Here is a 6,000-nt window from a genome sequence, read left to right on the forward strand (position 1 = left end):
ACCGTGATCCAGATCCAGAAGAAGAAGAACCTGACTTCTTGAAAGACTGAGATCGAGGGCTCAAAGTACTCGGAGGTCTAGAAGAAAGAATAGCCCTACCACGCTGGAGACTGATCTCTGCCTGGCGACACCGGTTCACTAATCCATCATACGAAGTAGGATTATCACAGACAGTGACTCGATCAAAAATCTCCTGGTTAAGACCCTGAAGGAAATGGTCATACTTGGCCTCAGAACTGCCACTGATATGAGGGGCAAAGGGTAACAACTCGAAGAACTTCTGCTGATATTCATCAACAGACATACTCCCCTGCTTAAGATTCAGGAGCTCAATCGTCTTTGCCTGGCGAAGGGCTGGAGGAAAATACAGCTGCATGAAAGCTGCACGGAAATCGGCCCAAGTCACCCTACCCTGAGACTGGACTATCGGCGCAGAAGTCGATCGCCACCACTTGCGCGCACGGCCCTCGAGAAGAAAACTAAGGGTCTCCATCCTCTGCTCCTCGGTGCACTGGAATGCACGGAAACAACTCTCCATGCGCTCTAACCAATCCTCAGCATCATCGGGAGTCTCACCGCCAACTAAAGGCTTAGGCCCCATCTGAATAAAACGGTGCAAATCAAAACGCCTAGGACCATCCCGACGATGACGATGTTCACGATGACGCCTACGATCGTCCTGGTCACCCCAACGACCTACACTTCCCTGACTACTCTCATCACCAAAGTGGTCAGCCATCGCTACAAGATAGAATGGGGAAAATGGTAAAATGGTCAACGAAAATCCCAAAACAGAATCTATATCCCAAAATCGTAAGCATGCTCTGATACCATAAATGTAGTGACCCGTTCCAGAATCACCTACTAATGAAGAACTAAGCATGCAATTAACTTAATTAATAATAATCAGAGATAACAGCGGAAATAAGGCCAACGACAGTAGTTATACAACCCAATCGAAATCAGAACAACTCAAAATATATTCGGTACAACCATATCGAATAGAATAGTACTGAAAACTAAACCAACCAGCTACTCACTGTCCTCCTCCTCCTCCTCCTGAGCTGTCCAACCTGAGGCCTGCCCCGCGGGAATGGGGGTGTCCAAGATAAACAAAACCGAAGACGTGAGCGATAAGAACGCCCAGTACAGAAGCATGAGTATACAAGCCTATATGAAATGCACATGCTATGATATGATACCAGGGTAGTCAAGAAACAGGAGTAACAAAGGATCTCAAAATGCTCAGTCTAGAGGCGCCAAGTGGATAGTGCCGCGCGGTACTCCTCTGGGTCACTGCATCCACTACAAGAACAGACGTGGACCTAAAATGTCCCGGATCATCGAAGCTCTCCGGACCCGTCGGCCACTGTGTACTCTCGGTGTCCATGCGTCCACAAGACAAGACAGGGCTGAGCGGCCCCACAAGATATAGCTTATCTCGAAAGAGATACAGCTCAACAGTAAAGGCTATCTCGAAGGAGATACGGCTCAACATGAAATGCAACATGCATCATAAAACGTGACATAATAGCATGCATCAGATGACATATATCAATGCACCACATAATCATGCAACACATATAAGGATGTATACTCGACCAGGATATCTCGGATAGTACTTTCGTACCTCTATCACAGCAAGCCTAGCCTTACGCAACACCGCTAATCAGGTCTAGAACAAGCCTACGCATCAAAAGCATACCCAATGAACAATACTACCATGCTCGACTAGCAAAACCAGTACTACCAAAGGTTTAGGGTTTACCTTCGTCCGTCGACAGCCCTTTGATGTCGATTGCCTCGTAACTCAGGCGTCACTACGCTACTAATCCTGGCAGCTCTTGGCTAACGCTCGACCGACAAACTAACCCTAGAAACCTTCCAAACCTCTCAAAATGAGACACAACTTCAAGAATTGACCATCCAAAATGAGGAAATCCGAGCACTATTTATAGGCTATGTTCGGATCCACCGAACCCACTTCGGAACGTCCGAACTCCCACGTGTCCATCGGCTCTTGACACCTCATGATCGGATCCACCGAACCTACACTTCGGATCATCCGAACTTGCATGCAAACTGACGTGTCGATCAACTCTTGACACTTCATGATCGGATCCACCGAACCCACTTCGGATCGTCCGAACGCTTCGGTGCTACCGAACCATCTTCGGTCCGTCCGATCATGACCACGGTCAAAAATTACACATTAATCCGTTAATTACCCAATTTGGAATTCGGGCTACTACATTCTCCCCCCCTTAAAAGATTTCATCCTCGAAATCAGGCTTAGAGGATGAACAAAACGAAATAACAACATCGTTATTACATCTCAATTGTTGTTTGAATACAACTGATATTTCGATTACAACTGAAAACACAAACATATACAAAGCATAACTCAAAAGAGCTCTGGATGCTCCGAACGCATACGACTCTCTAGCTCCCAAGTGGCTTCTTCAGTGCCTCTGCGCTGCCACTGAACTAAGACAAGAGGAATGATCTTATTCCGCAACACCTTGTCTTTGCGATCGAGGATCCGCACTGGTCGTTCCACGTAAGACAAATCCGAATTTAGTTGAACTTCAGAGGGATGCAAAATGTGAGACTCATCTGCTACGTATCGTCTCAACAAAGATACGTGGAACACATCATGAATACTTGATAGGTACGGCGGCAATGCAAGTCTGTAAGCCAAATCTCCCACGCTTTCCAATATTTCAAATGGACCAATAAATCTCGGAGACAGCTTACCCTTGAGACCAAATCTCAAAATCCTGCGAAAAGGCGAAACTCGGAGAAACACTTTCTCACCTGGCTGAAAATAAAGAGGTCGCCGCTTGGTGTTCGCATAACTAGCCTGTCGATCCTGAGCGATCTTAATCCGTTTCTTGATTACTGCAACCTTATCAATAGCCTGCTGGACTAACTCCGGTCCCTCAACATGTCGTTCCCCAACTTCGTCCCAGAATAATGGAGTACGACAACGTCGCCCATACAACGCCTCAAATGGTGCCATACCAATACTACGATGATAGCTGTTGTTGTACGCGAACTCAATCAAAGGCAAATGATCCTGCCAAGCGGGTCCGAAATCCATAACACAAGCTCGCATCATATCCTCAAGTGTACGGATAGTCCTCTCCGTCTGACCGTCGGTCTCTGGATGATAAGCTGTACTCAAACTTAGTGAAGTGCCCAATGCTGACTGGAAACTACCCCAAAATCGTGAGGTAAAACGAGGATCTCTGTCACTAACAATACTGACTGGCACTCCATGCAGACGTAAAATCTCTTGAATATACAAGCGAGCCATACGATCGAAAGTGAAATCACGGTTATATGGCAGAAAATGAGCAGACTTGGTGAGTCGATCCACCACTACCCAAATAGCATCACTATTCCTCGAAGACAATGGTAAGTGAGTAATGAAGTCCATCGCGATATGCTCCCACTTCCATTCAGGAATAGGTAAGTTCAACAATACTCCTCCCGGTCGACGGTGCTCTGCCTTAACCTGCTGACAAACAAGACACTTGGAAACAAACTGATAAACGCTGCGCTTCATCCCTTTCCACCAAAATCGTGTCCTCAAATCTTTATACATCTTGTTGCTTCCCGGATGGACACTCAACTTGCTTCGATGAGCCTGAGCCAAGATCTCTTCCCTCAAAGTATCATCCTCTGGTACCACAACCCGATTAGACAAACACAGAAGACCATTAGACTGATAATGGAAATTGCTATCTCCACCACCCAATCGGGCTAATCTCTGAGTCTTGAGATCAGACATCTGTGCATCTCGAATCCGAGCGAACAAAACTGGCTCAGATAAAATGGTAGCAACACGAATGCTCTCCATACCTTTCCGATGTTTGAAATTAAATCCCAATGAACAACAATCCTGGATAGTACTAATCATAGCACTGGTCTGAAGTGCAGAGGCTCTCACCTTGCGACTAAGAGCATCGGCTGTGAGATTCGCAGAACCTGGATGGTACTTAATCTCGCAGTCATAATCTTTAAGTAGATCCATCCAACGACGTTGTCTCATGTTCAACTCAGCCTGAGTGAACAGATACTTCAGACTCTTATGATCAGTAAAAATTTCAAACTTAACCCCGTACAAATAATGACGCCAGATCTTTAGCGCAAACACAATAGCAGCTAATTCTAGATCATGAATAGGGTACTTCTCCTCGTGAGGTTTTAACTGCCTAGATGCGTAAGCGATCACATGATCATTCTGCGTCAACACACACCCTAAGCCTTGAAAAGAGGCATCGGTGTAAACACTGAAACCATCAGATCCTGACGGTAACGCCAAAACAGGTGCAGAAGTCAGAAGTCGACGAAGCTTTCTGAAACTATCTTCGCACTCAGATGACCACTCAAATGGAACATCCTTCCGAGTAAGTTGCGTCAATGGTCTAGCTATCTGAGAGAAATTCACGATGAAGCGACGATAATACCCTGCCAGACCTAGAAAACTACGGATCTCGGCCACCGTCGTCGGACGTGACCAATTCAGCACTGCCTCAATCTTGCTAGGATCCACAGAAATTCCTTTCTTGGAAATCACATGACCAAGGAATACTACACGATCAATCCAGAACTCGCACTTACTCAGCTTAGCATACAATTGCTTCTCGCGAAGAATCTGCAACACAATCCTCAAGTGCTGGATATGCTCTTCCACACTGTGAGAATAAATCAAGATATCGTCGATGAAAACCACAACAAACTGATCTAGAAAATCCCGAAAGACTCGGTTCATTAGATCCATGAACACCGCTGGCGCATTCGTCAATCCGAATGGCATAACTAGAAACTCGTAATGCCCATATCGAGTACGAAATGCAGTCCCTGGCATTAACTCAATGCCAAATACCACCTCTCTAACCGGAGGAAAACCAGGAATCTCATCTGGGAAAACATCAGGAAATTCACAAACCACTGGAATATCATCTATACCAACACTACCTGTGGATGAATCAATCGCATAGATGAGGTAGCCTTCCCCGCCCGCCTCTAAAGCACGACAGGCTTTCAGAGCAGATACCACTGGCATCGGAGGTCGCGCTCCCTCACCATAGAAAAACCAACTAGAGCTCTCAGTCGTACGAAACTGAACAAGCTTCTGGTAACAATCCACGGTAGCTCGGTAGGTAGTCAAAAGGTCTATACCTAGAATACAATCAAAATCTTCCATCTCCAGGATCATAAGATTCGCACTCAATTCGTTACCCTCAAAATCTAAGGGACAACCCATCACTAGACGCTTCGCTAACACCGAATGACCCATCGGAGTAGAAACAGAAAGAATGACGTCTAGAGAAACATACGGTAACTTATGACGCTTAACAAATCGTGCAGAAATGAATGAATGTGATGCTCCGGTATCAATAAGAACAAAAGCAGGAATACCGCATAAACGAAAAGTACCTGCTATGACTCTCTCCGTTTCATCTGCAGCCTGATCCTGGTTCAGCGCAAAAACCTGACCTTGGGCACGAGGTCGAAGATTTGAACTACCCTCTGCCTGACCCTGCCTCCTCTGCTGAACAGTCGTCTGAGATCCGGAACCAGATCCTGCTCCACCTCGCAACTGAGGACAATTTTTCTTGAGATGACCCATCTCTCCGCACTGAAAACAAGCTCCCGCGGCTGATCGGCATTGCTCCGATGGATGGTTCTTCCCACAATGCACACAAGAAACCTTCCTCTTACCAAAGCGATAAACACCGCTAAACCATGATCCAGATCCAGAAGAAGAAGAACCTGACTTCTTGAAAGACTGAGATCGAGGGCTCAAAGTACTCGGAGGTCTAGAAGAAAGAATAGCCCTACCACGCTGGAGACTGATCTCTGCCTGGCGACACCGGTTCACTAATCCATCATACGAAGTAGGATTATCACAGACAGTGACTCGATCAAAAATCTCCTGGTTAAGACCCTGAAGGAAATGGTCATACTTGGCCTCAGAACTGCCACTGA

Source organism: Primulina eburnea, chromosome 3, assembly GCF_022965805.1.
Source record: "Primulina eburnea isolate SZY01 chromosome 3, ASM2296580v1, whole genome shotgun sequence".
Classification (NCBI taxonomy): domain Eukaryota; kingdom Viridiplantae; phylum Streptophyta; class Magnoliopsida; order Lamiales; family Gesneriaceae; genus Primulina; species Primulina eburnea.